This window comes from Mesoplodon densirostris, chromosome 20, assembly GCF_025265405.1.
Source record: "Mesoplodon densirostris isolate mMesDen1 chromosome 20, mMesDen1 primary haplotype, whole genome shotgun sequence".
NCBI classification, from domain to species: Eukaryota; Metazoa; Chordata; class Mammalia; order Artiodactyla; family Ziphiidae; genus Mesoplodon; species Mesoplodon densirostris.
Window position 1 is genome coordinate 14,544,848 of NC_082680.1, and position 20,701 is coordinate 14,565,548.

Sequence of the window (20,701 nt, forward strand, 5' to 3'; positions counted from 1 at the left end):
CTTTTGTAAATCCTTTTCTTCTACTGTGTTTCCCACTTAGAGAAGTTCCTTTAGCATTTGTTGTAGAGCTGGTTTGGTGGTGCTGAATCCTCTTTGCTTTTGCTTGTCTGTAAGGTTTTTAATTTCTCCATTGAATCTGAATGAGATACTTGCTCGGTAGAGTATTCTTGGTTGTAGGTTCTTCCCTTTCATCACTTTAAATATATTGTGCCACTCCTTTCTAGCTTGCAGAGTTTCTGCTGAGAAATGAGCTGTTAACCTTATGGGAGTTCCCTTGTATGTTATTTGTTGTTTTTCCCTTGTTGCTTTTAATAATTTTTCTTCGTCTTTGATTTTTGTCAATTTGATTGCCATGTGTCTCGGCGTGTTTCTCCTTGGGTTTATCCTGCCTGGGACTCTCTGTGCTTCCTGGACTTGGGTGGCTACTTCCTTTCCTGTGTTAGGGAAGTTTTTGACTATAATCTCTTCAAATATTTTCTCAGGTCCTTTCTCTCTCTCTTCTCCTTCCAGGACCCCTATAATGCAAATGTTGGTGCATTTAAAGTTGTCCCAGAGGCCTCTTAGGCTGTCTTCATTTCTTCTCATTCTTTTCTCTTTATTTTGTTCTGCAGCAGTGATTTCTTCCATTTTGTCTCTTCTGCCTCAGTTATTCTGCTACTGATTCCTTCCAGTGTATTTTTCATTTCAGTTATTGTATTGTTAATCTCTGTTTATTTGTTCTTTAATTCTTCTAGGTCTTTGTTAAACATTTCTTGCATCTTCTTGATCCTTGCCTCCATTTTTTTTTATGAGGTCCTGGATCATCTTCACTATCTTTATTCTGAATTCTTTTTCTGGAAGGTTGCCTATCTCCAGTTCATTTAGTTGTTTTTCTGGGGTTTTATCTTGTTCCTTCATCTGGGACATAGTCCTCTGCCTTTTCATTTTGTCTATCTTTCTGTTATTGTGGTTTTTGTTTCACAGGCTGCAGGACTGTAGTTGTTCTTGCATCTGCTGTCCACCCTTTGGTGGATGAGGCTATCTGAGAGGCTTGTGCAAGCTTCTTGATGGGAGGCTCTGAGCACACATCTTTTAAATATTTCCATGGGAAGAAATGGAAAGTACACATAAAGCACTTCTACTGCTTACTGAGTTATAACAGTTGTCCTGGGGAAAAGTCCTCAAGCAATTGTTTGAAATTCAGGATGCACTAGCCACTTTTCTCATGAACAATGTATTTACTTGAAAGAATGGCTGACAGATAAACTATGGTTATTCAGACTTGAGTATTGGGTAGATTTTTTTTTTAATAATTAAGGTGAATTGTCATCTGAAGGGGAAGAACTAATAATGTTTATTGCCAGTGAAAATTAGACTTTGGAAAAAACTTGTCTGCTCCTGTGAACTTAACTACTTCCTGATGCTCAAAGACTTTTCTTATAAGATCAGTGGTATTAAACATATAATTTTTAAAATATTGACTAGTGGAATATGATAATATTTGGAAGATCTGCATGTCTCAGTAAATCAGTACTTTCCACATGACAATGCATGATATTACAAAATCATGCTTAGGTTAAAAAAATCCCATTTAAGTTGTAAGATAGTGCAAGGAATTTTAATATAACAAAGTATACAACATTCATTGATATGGTTTCAGATTCCACTTTGCAACTATCCTTTAAACGCCATTAATTGTCAAGTTTTGGTCTAGTAGTAAAGAAGACTATCCACAATTATCTGAAAAGGTGATTAAAATACTTTACCCTTTCCTCACACATATCTGTGTGAGATTGATTTTGTTGTATACTTTAACAAGATCAATATTTCAGCTCTTCTATTAATTCAGACGCTAAAGAGATTTTCAAAATGCAAAACAATGTCACTCTTCTCACTAAGTTTTTGAAATATATATTACATATGTTAACATGTAATAGATTGTTATTGTTAGATTTAAATAAAAATAAATATTTAAAATTTTCTCAGTATTAATTTCTAAAACAGTAAATATAGGTAGCCATAATCTACATAAACAAAAGCTTTTGTGGTCCTCAGTACTTTTTAATAATTAAAAGGGAGGTCCTGACACTACAGAGTTTTAAGAACTATTGTTTTTTTCCAAATACTTCTCGAAAAAATTCCACAACAAAGGGAAAAACCTCTCATTTTGATATTCAGTAATATTTCAAATCTAATGTAATAGCAAAAAGCAATTTTATAGAATTTTCATTTTTTCATAAACAAAATTTTATAAGTAATTTGCCATAAAATGAAGATTATATACTTTCCTGTTTAGTTCCAAAAGATTCTTACAATTATCATTGTGAAAGATAATATATAATTGTGTAGATTCTAATGAGAAAGATGTTATCATTATCAATGGACAAAACGAATTGTCCTTCCTTAAAATTTCACTAGAACTGAATGTTCTAGTGTCTATAATTTTTCTTTTATAAATGCATGCTATATTACCACACAACAGTTTGCATTTCAGGCTGTGGCTTTTTATTCCCAAGGAGACACTCAACAGTAAACAACATAGAACTTACATCCCTCCATGCCTTGACCGATGAGAACTCAACTTGTGTGTGAGGAGGCAGTTTGTTGTTCTGTTGTTGTAGAAGGTCATCTGTAGTGGACACTATTTGGTTCCCCATATCTCTTTGCTGTACTGGAGCCCCAATCCTCCAATTGCTGTAGGTGTTGATTGTTAAGGGTTCACAGCTTTAGCGTTTTTGAAGGATTGCCCATGACTTACAGGAGCTGCTTTGCCTACGAAGTTGTGCCATTCTTGGTGGCCTGCAGCTAATGGCTGACTGATGCCATGTAAAGGCCAGCCCCTTGCCTCCAAGCAGGATGTCTTGTAGGCAGGACCTGCTCTGTGGTGCAGTTTTTATGTTCCAGAGCTCTCCTACGATTAGGCTGAAGCTAGATCACAACTAAAACCACTTCCTACGTGGCTCTTTCTCCTTCCCTCTTATGTTCCCTCACTTTCCTTCAGGTTCTTCCTGGGAGAAATCCCTCAATAATAATCCTTCAGAGCCTGAGAAGAGAATCCCTGTTCTAGATCTCCCACCTTAGACATAATTCCATTTATTCTTTGGGGTGGGGCATTTTGGGTACTTGAGATGGGATCAGTGGAGTGAGCACATGCCAATTACAACCATTGTTCTTTCATTTTATCTGCTTAATTACAAATATAATTTAATAACCTAAATTTCTGTTGTCATTCAGACGATACACATTAGGGATTCATTATAAAAGTAAAGTGCCACTATTCAATCCGATTGGGGCTAAGATGCCAGAAGTTTTACCATCATTGCTTTTGATTTTTAGTATAAATATTAGTGAAAAAGGCAAATGATGATTCTCAGCTGGGATGAATTGTCCCTCAGGAGACGTCTGATAACTTTTAATTGTCACAAATGCAGGGAGGGAGGGTACTACTGGCTGTGTTGAGTAGAGGCAGGGATTCTGCTAAATATCCTAGAATGCACAGAACAGCCCTCCAAAACAAAGAATTATCTGGTCTGTAGTGTCAGTCGTGCTGAAGCTGAGAAAATTGATTGAAATAAAAAAATTTCTCAGTACAGTGTTCATGAATGAAGTATGGCCATTCTACAAAAATTATTTGTGTAACTCAAGTTGCACAAATAAAGATTTGCTTTATAATATTTGTCTTCCTTAGGAGAAGATATGATTTATGTCTGTTTTCTTTTACTGGCACAGCTTATAGAAACTCATGGGAGAAAATAAGCAATTTCATTGATTTCCTGCCTCCTCCAGAAATTGGCAAAAATAATGAAGGCAGAAACTCTGTTTGTTAGTTTTGGAGTTCTGCTTTATGTCAAATTAATTTGACTGACATGAATAGACCAAAAATTTTAAACAAGTATTCTTCCATATCCCCATCTTTTTATTTAAGACACAGCATTGGAGAAAACATCAAAAAGGCAATAGCTTTTATTTGCACAGTTTTATGGGGCCATTCTCAGCACTGAGGATATTCACACCTTTTATCAGAAAGCCATTGTGCTTATAAGTAGTTCAGGAAATAATTGCATTAGAGACCTTTCTATTCTGGTTGAAATAAAAATTAATACTTTGAAGTATTATGATGCACTTAAATTTTCAAAGAATAAAGCATTAAGACAAATCAATTAATTAATTAGCTTTGCCTTTGACCTTGAATGGCTCATGCTGAGTGCTATATGTTCACCACGGAAATCATGGACTTTTCATTTCTTATAAGTGTTAGTGGGGCTATTGGTTGCATCAAGATTATTTTTTTTCTTTAACTCATTCTTGTCATAGTGATAGGTCCACTGCATGTTTTCTGTTTGACTCAAGGCATTTTCAGATTCTTTGAATAGGAAGAAGTTTCTTTCTTTTTTTCTTTTTCTCTATAAAAGTTCTTCTACTTCTAATTTTTTGTCTTCACTCCATTCTATCCCCAAATTTCCTTTTGGTTTTCTGGTTCATAAATGTGTTTACATATAAAGCTATTTCACTTTTACAATGAAAGATGGATTGGCAATAGGCTTTTGGGCTTACATGTTTCTCTTTCGTTCTCTGTCTCTATTATCTCTCCTGGCCCAAGTTCAAGCATCTCCTTTAGCATTTACTTCTGTGATGTGTCCTCTTGTTTCAGGTAAGACCTCTAGGTGTCTGGTCTTAAGCCAAATATTCTCACCAAAAGTAGAACTGGCCCCATAAATTCCTTTGATTCTGTTCTTAAAGAAGCTTATCTTCAACTTCTCTGGTTTACTATAGATTACATATTGCAAGGGTTTGGGTAATAGATAAGGCATGAATATGTTCTAATATACTCTGTGAGAGCTGAATGGTGGTTGCATTTTTTTTTTCCCTGCAGAAATTACAAGACATTTCTCAGTCATGTCTTTACAGTGAATTTGAAAAGTGAACACAGTAAATACAAATGAAAATCATGGTCTATTTCATTGCTTTGAAAAGTCTTTTTTTAAACACAGATTTGCAGCTTGAAATGCTGACAATCTAATATTTCCTCCCTTAATCTCTAAGTATAATGTGTTTTTGTAGCACTTTTCTAGTTCACAATTCAGAAATGGTATAAAACTCGATTACAGACCATTATATTTCCTGTATTATTTAAAATGTGCATCGGTGATACAAATTTTAATGGTCATGTTCCTAACTATGGTTTGTATAGTAATATATAAATTAAGGGTGTTTGCTAGGGTTAGAATGAGATTTCTGAGATTAGAAAAACTTTTGTAACTCAAACAGTATGCCATTATGGGAATTATTGATGAGCAGTATTAGAAATAAAGTATGTTTCATATATATGATTAACTAAGAACATTTGGGGCAGAGACTGTCTTTTGCATATTTTACATTCCTTTGTCTTTCATAACCTTTAGTAAAAAATAAACTTTACTATGTAAAGATATGTTGATTTTAAAGTCAAAGTGTGGCTATCTTTTCTAGTTAATGTTTTTAAAAAAATCTATTTTTTTCCAGTAGCTTGTTGGTTTAGCTATTGTTTATTTCAAAATTTCTTCCTGTTTCCCCTCTGCTGAACCCCCATTTGCTGTGGTTGCTGCTTCTCTAAGAGTCAAAGAGAAATTATGGATGGTGCTCAGCTTCTTAGGGATACAGCATGTTTTAGTGCCTTTCATACTTGACTTTCATTGCTAGTGTTGACTGATGATATGTTACTTACCAGACATTGAAGAACTACTAGTTTATAATATTCAAGGTAAAACACTTGAAGTAGTGTGTAATGTGGAGATTTCCTTCTACTGGGACAAGTTAATGGCCTATTGAAAAGGAGAAAGGTCTGTGCATGCTGGGAATAGTTCATATCATTTGCAGCCAAGATCTACTTGTGGGGTAATTTTCATACCCCTTTGATGAGTAAGTGAATAGATTTTCATCTTTTAATTGCCCTCAGTTTCTTTAGAAGGGGAATTTGGGATGACTGGCTTTTAACAATCTACTTGCTGAAAAATACCTATAGAAAACTTGTGTTTAGGAACCAGTGTATTCCTTTTCTTTTTTTGTTTTGGCAATATCGCTGCACATCAATATCTACCTAGTGTTTGTATAGGGGAAAATATAAATTCGTGGTTTGCACTGCACAGACAGAGGATGTATCTTTTATTTCATTTATGTTTCCCAGAATATTTAATATAATACTGGTTATTTTTTGAGAACACAACACCTAAATGTTGTGTGGCTAAGTGAATGACAATGAATGACCTAAATTCTAATTTATCAGTCTCACTTTACCTTTCTCTTTTGAGAAAATGAGAAAGGGCATCAAACTTTTGTTAAAATATGATTTTCGGTAGCTGGATTTAGCTTTATAAGTTGTTTGTGTGTTTTTGGTTATTCCTTGGTTATACCATAGGTGACAGAGAGATGACTGTGAATCAAAGAAGGGAAAAGTAGAAAATATATGCATGCAGGTTGCAGTAATAGACAATCTTTTGATGGGATAAATGTTGTGAATAACAGTTTCACTAGGCTCTAGTTTGGTAATCTAGCACTTTGAATTTCTTTGTAGTTTATTTTCAGGTCATATTTTAACTTTATGTTTCTTACAATAACAAGTCAATTGAGCATTTAAAAACATCAAACATTTCTGGATAATATAGCATTCCAAGTAGTAAAGCTTAGGCTTTTGAAAGCAAAGCAGTACAAATAAACTAGAATTTCCATAAGATGGACATAAATAAGTAAAATATTTAACTTTTGGAGAGAAGACCCTTTTCTGTGCTGGCTGGAAGGGGCATTTGCTGGTATTTCCAAGTGGGTAAAACTGAATGGAATTCATACTTAATGTGCCATTTAACAGGCATGTACAGATTTAGAAGTTGGAAAAATACTGAGACAATGTAATATAAATTTATCATCAATTTCATGAAATTAAACTGAAGAAAGTAGTTTTCATTCTGTTTTATGGAAATCCTATCATAACATAATGAACATAAAGCAGCACTTTGGAAATAAACTGTCAGGTAGGTGGTTACAAGTTCAAAGAATGAGTCAAGACTGTGGAACATTCTTAGAGTATGTAGGAATTTATAACAAGTTCTAACAGCGTTGTTAACTGATTAAAAATACCTAATAAGCTGGATTCAATAATGGGTACTTTTAAAGAAAAATTGGCAATAAAACAATAGCATTAGTTTAAGCAGAAAAAAAAAATTCCCCTGCATTCCTTCTTTTGAAAGGAAGCAGCCATGTTATGGGTGTTCTCATAGTTTTATGTTGAAACAAGGCACCTTTTCAAAAACTGTCAAGTTTAGTATTTCAAAGACATGTTGAAGAACTAAGACAATGGGTGTGTAAATAAATGTGCTGATTGCATCAAAACTATTTCTAGTTTTGCTTAGAGATTTTAGAGTTTCTGAAGGGGTAGCTTTTAAAGGTTAAATATCTAACTCAATAATTTTACTTTAGTAGTAATATATGTAAGAAATGACCTTAAAAATTTCCTTTGTCTAAGAAAGAATGCCACTCAATTCAGGACACAGTAATGTATCAACCCCTATTCTCTAATTTTTCTGAACAAGAGCGTGAAAACATTTCAAAGAATTTTCCATTGATGTAAAATATTCTAATTTAAATTTAGTTGTTTTCAAAATAGAAGAAAATTAGTTTGTCAACCAAAGGTGATTTTTAAAACACTAACTCTGTTTCCAGCATGACATAAGTGAACTTCAAAGCAGTAAAAAGTACTTTGCTTTCACTCAGATAACTTGTAGTTTAGTTGGTAAAACTAGATTAGTATACAAAATCATTAGAGAAATGGTCTTGATCTTAGGGGTAAGTTTTCAGTCTTTTACCACTGATTATGTATGAGGTTAGCTGTGAGATTTTCATAAATCTCATAGGTAGATTAGATAGAGCTCATAGGTAGAGCTCATAGGTAGATAGTCATAGCAATAATACCTACCATTTGATGAATGCATATTAAGTGCCAGGCATGATACTTGGTGCCTTAAGTACATTATTTTCACTATAATTTGGTGACATAGATATTACCTTTATTTTTACAGAAAAGAGTATAGAGCCTCTTAAGGAGCTTGAAGTTAAGGAGAAACAATTTATATCAGTCTAGTAAGACACTTATTTTACTTTATTACTTAGGTATCTTTGAGAAAGAGTGGGCTCATAAATGTTTTGTAGTTACATGCAAAGTCATAGAACATCTCCCACATGAGATTCCTAAGCAGTTCTTCCAAACCATAATGCTTAGTAATAAAATGCAAATGACAACAGCAACAATGACAATAAAAGGGACCAGGGCCATTTAATAACCATTGTTAATAACAAATTACAAGTGTTTTCTCTAGCAAACAGCTTATTAAGAATTGCAGTCACACTTGGTATGGTCATCAGCCATTTTTCAAGATGCCACATTTCAAGCAGGGCTTTTAATAATTCCATTTCTTGTGTATTTCAATCTCACTTCACAGTATGAAATTGCTAAGAGATACATTTATCAAATATGTTCCGTAAGATTACTTGTTTGCTATCACTTCCCTCAGTGCTTCATATTTTTGTTACATGATCAATATGAGAGTCTTCTTTCTAGAGAAGTCAACTCATTCCCTGCCTAGTTTGAAGTGGGGGACTTAAACCCAGTTACTTTTCGTGCCCCACCCTCCTTCCTTCTCCTTAGACCCCTCTATAAATAAACTTAATTCTTCATGGTCTGTGGCCTCAAAACATAAATGGTTACTGGAACATCACATTTAGTTAGAAGCTGTTATATTAATGTAACAAAGTGACCTGGGTTTGGTCTGGACTCAGAAATTATTTTGAACCTGAGACGAGGAAAGACTAGAACACTGTTTATTAAAAATTATAAGAAATGATTTTGCTTTATAAGAGGACTGTATTAGTCAGGGTTCTCCAGGGAAATAGAACCAATAGGATGTGTGTATATTTATAGAAAGAGACTTATTTTAAGGAATTGACTCATGTGGTCGTGGAGGTTTAGTAAGTCTAAAATCTGATGGGTGTGGCTGGCAGGCTGGAGGCTTGGAAAAGAGTTGCAGTTTGAGTCCAGAGGCTGTCTGCTGGAGAATTACCTGTTGCTCAGAGTAGGTTAATCTTTTGTTCTATTCAGACTTTCAACTGATTGGATGAGGCCCACCCACATTATGGAGGCAATTTATTTACTCAGAGTTCACTGATTTAAATGTAAATCTCATCCAAAAACACCCTCACGAAGACATTCAGAATAATGTTCAATCAAATATCTGGGCACTGTGGCCCAGGCAAGTTGACACATGAAATTGACCATCATAAGAAAGAATCTATCATTGAGGGATATTTTCCTCTTGTCCTAGAAAACCATTTTATAGTTATATCTAGAGAAAATTCAGGTCTGGAATGGAGAGGTTTAAAGTTATGGCTCCAAAGAGCTAAACTGCTCTGAATTTTCTTGTTGAAGGCCATCTCTGCAGGACTTGCTTCCTTTTGAGAACTGTTTGTTTTCAAAATCTAGATTTAGACTCCCATTGTATTTTCATTATTGCTTATTCTTAGAAGTCTGTGTGTGGGTTTTCCGTCTAAGTAATATTGTAAACCATTGTTCACTGGAGGTTGGGAGCCAAGGAAGGGCTGTACCCCATGGAGTTACTTGGAGGTGGTCTAGGAGCTATGCAGGGAGGGAAAGGGAAAAGGTGGTATGGGACTATGCAGTCTTTGCAAGTTATCCTGTGGGTTACTTTCCCCCATTATTGTGGAAATTTTGGCAGATCTCTTTATAAATAACAGCCCCTTGTGTGTTGTGCTGTGGAAGATTAAGGTAAAAGAGCCAGATTAGAGTGGGAATAGTCCATGTGAAAGCCATTCCCTTAACAAAATGCCAGTGGGTGCATTTTATAAATTAAATGTTTGTGTCCTCCCAAAATTCATATATTGGAATCATAATCCCCATTGATACAGTATTAGATGGTGAGGCTTTTGGGAGTTAATAAGGTAACGAAGCTGGAGCCCTCATAAATGGGATTAGTGCCCTTATAAGAAGAAACACAAGAGAGCTTGCTTCTTCTCTTTCCTCTCTGCCGTGTGAGGAACAATTCTTGGGCATACTGTTATATACTTAACAGGTCCTAATTTGGTTTTACTTTATATAATTTATCTGTGAACACACTTTTAAGAAGTAAATAATTCTATCAAACTTGTTAGAAAAATTATCAGTCCCTGACCACCCTCATTTTCATTTTTCTTTCCCTAGAAACATCTCCTTTTCAACTCTTAACTGACACTTTTTTTCTGTTATTTACTGTTGTGTGTCTAATGAACAGGTGTATATTGCTAATTCTTGATATTTAACAGTGTTTTTGCTACTGCTTGGGATTTTTTGTTTGTTTTGAGGTATTAACTACTGAGTTCATAAAATGGGAACTGAGAATTTAGCTCTTTGTAATCTCCTCCCCATCTTTCTCTCTTAATTCCTGCCCCTTCAACCCATTATAAAGTAATATTAAGTGATTTTGATTAGAGCAATATCAGTACTCAGAGCTTACAGTATTAGGATCATATAAACACTATTAACACTTGAGCCATGTAATATACATAATTTTTAATTTTTTTCTGTGCATTTTTTAAACCACTGGAACTAGTAACTGTCTGCTTTTATTCCCTGATTTATCTACTCCCACAGTCTACCACTGTTCCTTTTTATAGCATATTGTTCTTGTTGCATGGATGCAACATCTTTTCCATCCAGGTAAGTGAAACAGTCAAAGGTGATCTGGCTAGTTGCCTTCTCTGGAAACCCCCAACATCATTATTCTTAGATTTTATTCTTTTTTCTAAGACTCCCCAGAAATAGTCTCTTCCAATTCCTTGCCTGGAGTATATAAACCTCAGTTTTATATTATTAAAAACAATTTGTTGAGTTATTATGACAAAAGTGGTACCTGTTAGTAAAAATAAAATTTAGAAACACAACAAATAGGTACACAGATGTAAAATTTTAATCCCATCAGTAAGATAAAGCAATTATTTATTAATTGTTTTTTTTCCTGCATTGTTTTCTTTCTCTAGCATCTAACAAAGCTGACACAAGAGTAGACACTCAAAATTTTTTGATGGAGCAAGAATACAAAATCAAAAAAAAAAAAAACAAAACAAACAAAAAAAAAGAATACAAAATCAATGTTACATCAACATACATAAACAGTGGCCAATATTTATGTGTATGAAGTAAATAGTGCATCTTAACCATGAATTTTTTTTTTTTTTTTTTTTTTTTTTTTCTTTTTGCGGTATGCGGGCCTCTCACTGTCGTGGCCTCTCCCGTTGCGGAGCACAGGCTCCGGATGCGCAGGCCCAGCGGCCATGGCTCACGGGCCCAGCCGCTCCGCGGCATATTAACCATGAATTTTGAAATAAATTGATATGCACACTTAAATGTGTTTTGCAAAGTGACTGTTTGAATGGAAGGTGAAGCATAGGAAGGTAAATCATGTGAAGTATGTTCCATGAAAGTGATATGAAATACAAATTTATCAGGGATGCTGAAGATGTATTTAACTTTGGTTGGTGGTTCAAGAGGATTTATTAAGTGCTACTGCAGATGTAAAACTTTTTAAGAAGCAGGGGAAATTCTTTCAGGTAACTCTCAATCTGGAGGTTCTTTTCTTTCTTCCAAAGTCTGAGGTACGGCAGTACCCTGCAGGTAGAGAAGACATTCTGCAGACAGTGTCAGAGGAAACTGCCCCCCTTGTGCTTCCAGCCATTGAAGGGATCTTGGCATTGCTATTAGAAAGAAAGAAGTCCTGAGCTATTGGCATATGATTGATTAAGGTGTCTGAATAGTTAGAAAAAGTTTAGGTGGGTTGAGAATTCTCTGCAGTAACCCTTCAGAGCCCAATGCAAGGAAGGGACTGACAGGTACAAAAGCTGTCAGTTACTGAATTACCCTGGGCTGAGAGGAAGGATGGAATACAGGAAGGGGCAACAAATGGTGCCACATTAAATAAAACAAAAAATGAAACAAATGCAAACCTGAGCAAAGTCATTTTCCAGCCTGCTCCTGGCCAAGGATTTAGAAGAAAGCTTTTTTAAAAACTTAAAGACCTTAAACACAAATTGTTTCTGATTCTTTTTACTTTGTTATATGTGAATATATTTGTGCAAATGTGTATCATAAATAACTCTCAGTAAATTATTCATTGGATAATGGTGGTTCAGCTGATTTTATCTGAATTGGGTTTATTTGTTGTGTTTTTTTTCCCCAGCTTTACTGAAATATAGTTAACATAAAACATTGTGTAATTTTAAGGTGTACAGTGTGATGATTTGACACCCGTATATATTGTGAAGTATTTACCATAGGTCAGTTAACACATCCTTCACTGCATGTAAATACCATTTTGTTGTTGTTGTTGTTATGGTGAGAACATTAAAGCTCTACTCTCACAGCAACTTCCGAGTGCACAATACAGTATGGTTAAATATGCTGCATATAGACCCCGAAAACTTACTCATCATTTTGTACCCTTTGACCAAGATCTCCCCATTTCCTCCACCCTTCAGCTCCTGGCAACTACTCTCTGTTTCCATGAGTTTGGTGTTTTTGATTTCATATATAAATGAGATCATACAGTGTTTGTCCTTCTCTGTCCAACTTATTTCACTTAGCTTAATTCCCCTAAGGTCCATTCCTGTTGTTGCAAAGGGCAAGATTTCTTCCTTTTTGTGTCTGAATAATATTCCATTTATATATATATATATGTGTATATATATAATCTTTTTTATCCATTTACCTGTTAATGGACACTTAGGTTGTTTTCATGTCTTGGCTATTGTGAATAATACTTCAATATCTCTTCAAGATAGTGATTTTGTTTCCTGCACGTATATATACCAGAAATGGGATTGTTGTATCATGTGGTAGTTCTGTTTTTAATTTTTTGATGAAACTTCACTCTCTCATAGGGCCTGCACCAACTTACATTCCCACCAACGGTGTATCAGGGTTCCCTTTTCTCCACATTCTCGGCAGCATTTGTTATTTTTGTCTTTTTGAGAATAGCCATTCTGACAGGTGTGAGGTGATATCTCATTGTGTTTTTGATTTGTGGTTCCCTGATAATTAGTGATTTTGAGCTCCTTTTCATGTTCCGGTTGGCTTTTTTATGTACCTGTTTGTATGTCTTCTTTAGAAAAATTGCTGTTCAAATCCTCTGCCTATTTTTTAATTGATTTGTTTGGTTTTTGGCTAATGACTTATATGAGTTCACTACATCTTTTGGTTATTAACCCATCATCTGATATAAGGTTTGCAAATACTTTCTCTTGTTCTGTAGGTTGTCTTTTCAGTTTTTCATTTTGTTGACTGTTTCTTTTGCTGTGCTGAAGTTTTGAGCTTAGTTAGAATGTTGTTATTGATGCTGAGGGTGTAAGCCTGGGTCCTGATAGAAGGGCAAGGAGAAGACAGGCTGGGATATGCTGAGCATAAAGGGCAGGTCAGAGAATGGGAGAATCAGGCCCAAGGTGCTGCAGCTGCGACCACTCTCTCTAGAGGAAGCCCAGTCTCTTGGGAGTTCTGTGGATGGACAGGGGAGTCCTGGGATGAGAAACACCTGGGTGCTTTGGGAGCCAGAGGCTCCTCATCCCAGACTTGTCCCTAGGGAGTTTGACTTACACTACCTACCACGCAAACACCAATGTTCATGGTTGTCTCCCACTCCCCGCCCCACAGAGTCACAGCACAGAGGCCATGCTATATGTGGGAGGATGGGCTTTAGACCAAAGGCTGTGCAGGGAGGGAGTGCCCAAAGCCAGAACAGGGAGAGACCATGCATGGGTGGTACACACATCCATAGGTTTCCAGGAGCCAGAAAGACTCAGTAGCAAAGCACTTGGACTTCTGGGGCAGAGCCTTGTAGCCCCAATCAGATGTGTACCAAAGTCCAAAGCTGCAGCAGTCCTAAGACACTATTGCATTTTCCTCAGAGCCACTTGTTGATTCTTGCTTTTGTTGCTTATACTTTTTTTTTTTTTTTCCTTTTTGCGGTATGCGGGCCTCTCACTGTTGTGGCCTCTCCCGTTGCGGAGCACAGGCTCCGGATGCGCAGGCCCAGCGGCCATGGCTCACAGGCCCAGCCGCTCCGCGGCATATGGGATCCTCCCAGACCGGGGCACGAACCCGTATCCCCTGCATCGGCAGGCGGACTCTCAACCACTGCGCCACCAGGGAGGCCCTGTTGCTTATACTTTTGATGTTATATCCAAAAACAAATTATTGCCAAGACTGATGTCAAGGAGATTTTTCCTTAGGTTTTCTTCTAGAGTTTTATGACCCAGGTCTTACATTTTAAGTCCTTAATCCATTTTGAGTTAAATTTTGTGGGTGGTATAAAATAGGTGTCCAGTTTTAGAGTTTTGCCTGTGGATGTCCAGTTTCCCCAACACCATTTATTGAAGAGACTATTCTTTCCCCATTGAGTGTTCTTGGATCCCTTGTCAAATATTAATTGCCCATATATGCATGGGTTTACTTCTCAGTTCTTGATTCTTTCCATTGGTCTATGTGGCTGTTTTATGCCAATATAATACTGTTTTGATTACTATACTTTTGTAATATAGTTCAAAATCAGGTCAGTCTCTCACAAAGTTTCTGAAATGGTTAATCTGAACCAGATTTTCTCATTGTGGGAAGACCAGGTGAAGAGCACACAGCTGAGAGTAAATCCTGTTCACTTTGGATATGCCTCATAGTAGACTGGTGCTGACCTTTGTGAAAGTTTTGAAAGTGATGCAGAAACATTGGGAATAGAGCATCCATGATGCCCTGAAATTTTTCAAAATTATCGATTTTAGATTTTATCTCAGAGGGAAGATGACTTTTTTAATGGAAAAATAGTACGGTTTTATAGAAATAGTTTTTGAAGGTTATAAACACTTCATAAAGTGAGAGCCTATGGGGGGCTTCCCTGGTGGCGCAGTGGTTGAGAGTCTGCCTGCCGATGCAGGGGATGCAGGTTCGTGCCCCGGTCTGGGAGGATCCCACATGCCGCGGAGTGGCTGGGCCCATGAGCCATGGCCGCTGAGCCTGTGCGTCCAGAGCCTGTGCTCCACAACGGGAGAGGCCGCAACAGTGAGAGGCCCGCGTACCGCAAAAAAAAAAAAAAAAAAAAAAGAGAGAGCCTATGGCCAAATTATTAACACTGAAGATGCTGATTCAGTTGACAGAGGTTTAATGAGTTCCTATTAGATACAGAGCGGTGTGCTAGACCTTTGGAGTATATAAAAATGTACCTGCTTGTACAATCAGATAACCTAGAGGTTAATATAGGTAGCTAATGATATTACAGATTAGCTTATGATACATGCAAATGAGGGACAATAGAATAACAAAAGACATAATAAGTAATTTTGACTGAGATATCTATCAAGATTCAACAAAGGTTCTGAGAGCTGCAGTACCTTGGAAGCTGATTTAATTCTGAAAATCTACCACATTAACTATTCCTATGAAGTTTACAAACTGTGTTTATAAATGCATCAGTGGCCCTGGGAATAAAAACTCAGAACCTTTGGAAACTCCTGACAGTGACAAGAAACATTTAAGTCCTTAGGACAATGTGTTTTATTTTCACTACACTACAGAACTGTTTATGATCTCAAGTCCTACCTCAGGTAAGGAAGGACGAGACAAAAGACCCATTTTTTTTTTAGATAAAAATAGTTGATTCCTGCTGGATTTGGCTACCTTTTAAATAGCTAGTCCTGAAAGATATCTGCTTGTTGTGATGGGCACAATTTACTAATGCTGGATAGAAGTTGACTAGGGAAACTTATTCTAAAGGCAAGTAATGTGGTAATTTGGTCCTTTGTGGGAGACACTGTGTTTTGAGAAATACTGTCACACAATATCCACTCCCATTGCTCCCAGATTCCACTGTCTCAGAGCTGAAAAGAGCCCTTGACTTTGAGATGTTCCTGTTGAGCAGACAATGAAACCAAAAGCCAGTTGAAATTCACTGTTTTGGTGGGAAGTATACACATAACTGACAAAGTAGTAAATGAGGTGATTTTAATGACAGAGCCCAATCCAGTAGAACAAATATTTTACAAATCAAGTTTGAAAAGTTAATTTTCAACTAGTTTTTTAAAGACTTGAATTTTTTTTTTTTTTTTTTTTGGCCTAGTTGGGTGGCTTGTGGGATCTTAGTTCCCTGACCAGGGATCGAACTCATGCCCCCTGCAGTGGAAGTGCTGACTCCTAACCACTGGACCGCCAGGGAATTCCCTAAAAGACTTGAATTTAATAAAGAATAAATTAGAAAGATCTCATTTTCTCTCATACATAGGCCGTACCTAAACAAACTTGATTATTCACTGAATTTTCTTTTTATTATTAGGATATTTTTTGCTATATAGACAGAAGGCATAAAAAACTTTTCACAGGTATCTAAAAGTTAGTTTTAGAAGAAGTATGATAATTAAATACAGAATGAAATACATAGCTATTACTCAAAGTAAAAATTTTGCTCAAGGTAATGCTTTTTTGCATTTGGTCAGTCTTAGGGAGCATGACGTGGAGGTTGACACATTCTCGGTAAAGGTTTGACTATGGAATATATGAATCAATAAATCTTTCTCTTTATGGTATGTATTCAAACACTTGATTGACTAGTGATTGATGGACTCTCTACTTTGTTTGAAAGAGGAGCACATGAACATGTATAACCCAAGAACCATATTTTCTAATAATTGCGTAAATTACTCTCCGGATGTAATTTAGGCGCTTGGATATTTGCATCCTGTTCATTTTGCTTACCATTTTCCACTCTACTAGAGCAATGGTTTCCAACAATAAGAAAAAAAATGTATTTTTGAAAAGGATTAACACAAAACCAAATCAAAGCTTGGGAAGTTTGAGTTCAAAATCCATTGTTGGCATATTCAGAGATAGGAGGTTAAATGTCAAGTCCTAAATTATAGGTCTGTTGTGGTGTGGTTTATCTTCTTTTGCCCTCTAGATACACTCTCCACCCTTGTCCACCCTACTCTGGGCTTCGGAGGTTGACCTGTTGGCTTCACATCAGTGGGTCTCTCTTGCCTTTAGGCTTTGCGTTGGGTCCAACCTATAAGGAGACTGGAAGGAATGGAGTGAGCTGGCTGCATTTCTCTACAAACCTCATCTCTTTCTGTCTCTCCTCCATTCCTATCTCCAGAATAGTGCTCTGACTCTTACAGTTTCCTATAATCCAGCCCTCACCTTATAAATAGTCCCTTTGTTATATACTTTTGGCAAATGTATTGTCTTCCCACTGACTACCTGATACAATCTTCAGTTCCAAGACTCATATTATTTGCCCAGTGAGTTGATAACATTTGTGGTACCCATTGACTTTGAGGTACTAGCGTACTACTCATTTGCAAGATAATCAAAGAACTTATCCCCCTTGTGGGATAGGGGAAGAAGAACATTTATTAATTCAAAAGAGTGTGATTCAGGCACAGTTTTAAAAACTCAATTAAGATTTTTAACAAAGCCATAGTCTTATGGTCTCACATACTATTTATTTCTAGTTCTAAAAGCACCTTGAACATACCTGTATTTCATGGTTCGGTTGAGTTCAGGAAAAGCAAATATTTATATGAGAGAAGAACTTGAATCAAAGAAGCTGAGGATGGTTCTGAAGAAAGGGAAATTAATATCTCTCCAAATTTTTTCAATTACATCTATTCTATAATTGTCATATGGAGATATTAAACACATGATCAAAGTAATTCTACCCAAAGTGATTACCATTCTTCATTTATCCATTGGTCTGGGAAAGATCTTGAGAAGTAAGGCTACACTTAAGCATACCAGATACATTTCTAGAATTTTGGAGTTTGCTAAAAACCTAGAAAATATTATACACTGAGTTGGTTTGATGTGATGTTCCATACAATGTAATTAGGTTTGTTATGTTTGAAGCAAGAAAGACTTTCTGACACTGCTCAACTGAAAATCTTGAATTTTTCACCGAATGCCCATTAAATTACATATGTGAGTATCACGTACATAATGTAGAACCTAATGAATGGGAACATGGTTTTAGTCTAGTTTTCACTGAATTTTTATCATAGGAAAAAAATTCAGACAGCTCTCTCTGTGTATTCATAGCACTGTTGCTTTTCGGTCAGCAAATGAAAATTTAACTTCTTATGTCCTCCTTTATAGAGGAAATTCAGCTGCATTTTCTTTCGAAAATGGAACTGGAATGGAAAAAAATAATTTTCTTCTACCGCATATCAAGATGAGGGCTGATATTGTCTAGAGCTAAAATAAGTAGTAATGGTTTGCTCTAGGGTCTGTAACTTCACACATTCTTAAGTTTTCTTTAGTCAGTGGTAAGGAAACAGAGGATATGTATATCTTGCCAATACCCACCCTCTAGATGTAAACGTCTTTGCTAAGTACTAACTTGGACCCACTACTGTACCACCCTGTGAAAATGTTCTTCCCTTGCCTGGACTCCCCCACTCCCTTCTACCATTACACAACCAGCTCCAGTATCTCAGTCTGGCAAACCTAACCTGATGCCCCTGCAGACAGAATTTGTCATTTGCTGCTTTGCCTCTGTATGTGCTGCCTCTTTCTGTTGGCATGTATCACACTGCATTTTACATGTTATTTCCAGACCGTACTGTAAGTTCATTTGTGGGATCAAATCTTGTTTTCGATGATTAGCAAACTCCTTAGAAATTCATTAGCAGGCAATCAGGCTGAACTATTCAATGCCATCCTGCTTCTCATTTAGTTGCAGAGAAAATAGAATAAAATAACTTTTACTGGGTTTGTGAGAACCAACAATTTAACTCAAGCACAGTTCTCTTCTCAAATGTAAGCTAAAGGAAAGAAACTATGTCTTGTTTGTGATTGTATCCCCAGACAACTGTATGTCCATTAAAATCAGTAAGTATTTGTTACTGAAATTGAGAAATAACAAAAACACCCAAACCTTTACCATCTATCTTGCTTCATTCTGTAAAAGCCATCAAATTATCCACTATCCTTCCCCCCACCCCCAGTTTTTAACCATTTGCTGACTTGCTCTTTCTTTCAAGCTTCTGTTCCTAAAGACAGGTTCACTTTTCTTTCAATATATTTCTCTTTTTATATTGAAAGAAAGGAAATGGGTGTGTCTGTGTGTGTGTGTGTGTACGTGCAGTGTATCAGAAAGGAAAAGCCTTCCTCCTTGATCAGATTGAGTTCACCACACAGCCCTGACAGCAGTTCAATTGACATGTGTTTCATGGAAGTGAAAGGGCAAGCAAGGTGGCCCAGGCAACTTTTAGCAAGTCTTCTCTTCCGAAGACTCTGCTCTGCATTACAGAGAGTATCCTAGGGTTCTCACTGCCCTTCTAGATGGAGACCTGCCTTTTCCTTCCAGTTGAAATATTTCCTTGGTGAATGCCTCAGGGTTGCAAAGTTGGGGGGTGGAGGAGAGTGTGTGTTCTTGAATTTATGAACTGTGTGTGTGAGAAACTTAAGCGCTGCAGTTCTCCAGTTGACACTACAGATATGGGCAAGATAATAATCCTTTTTATCATCCCACAGTCCATAAAATGAATGCTTTTTGATGGTGTAGGCATAATGAAAGGAAATATTAAGTTAATTGGACAGACACCAGTGTAAGGTCTCAGTAGTAACTACTGTGGCTCCATGCATTGCTTTAACTCTCTCGGATCATATTTCAAATGACCATTGCTGAGAGAACTCCCAAATATATTCTTGGCAAATGTGATTTCTTTCTTTCATTTCTTCCTAAAATTTATCACCTCCACTGGGCCTTGACAATTACATTATAAATGCGATTTTGAGCTTGTCCATCATTTTCCCTGCTATCTCACTGAACAAAATGTTTGCTTTTTTTCTGCAAGGTTGCAACACTTGGAACCAGGACCATGGACTATGGCTACTAAATTCCAAGTTCTCTTTTATGTACTTGCTTCAAAGCAGGCTTATGTTTGTTTTCTTAGTATCTTTTATGAGTATATCAGTCACCAATAAAATAGAAGAGGGTAATCCTGACCAAATTAATAACCATTTTTCATGGACCTGATAATGCCCTTTATAGATAAAGAGTAGTATGCACTTAAAATAATCTCTTGAAACTTTCTTCAATAACATTGTTTTGGGGTCGGGTCTTACATTATCTTTCCTCTCTGAGTGTCTGGATTGCATATAGAGAGCATAAATTCTCTTTCCAGTGACAGCTGTGTTCACACTTCTCATTTTATTTTATTCATTCTGTTTTATGGATTTTGCGAACCTGACTTTCAGTTAACCTTGTGCCCCCTGAGGCTAAACTTTTGATTTAAAATTATTTGAAGCTTTGGGCTCTGGATTCTATAGTGGATATAGATCCATCTAAGGCTTTAGATGACTCAGAGTCAGGATGCACAGCTTTCAGAGTTGATGCCAGGGACCAGCTGCTGGCCTCAGAGAGTGCAAAGGTGGTAGCGCTAGATGGCTGGGAATTTGACAGTGTTCCCTGAAACTCAGTGATGGTGCCAGAGAACTCCTTTTCCAGGGTCAAATGATGCTATAGACAGAGTTCTAATAGCATGAAGCCCATTTCAACCCCTTCAGCATTTGGCTAAGCCATTCGTCAAAGACCTCACGTTTAGCCAAGCCTCCCTGTGTTCACACTACCTGGTCAGGTGTTAATGAGTCTGGGTGTCATGCCCTGCATGCCCTTCA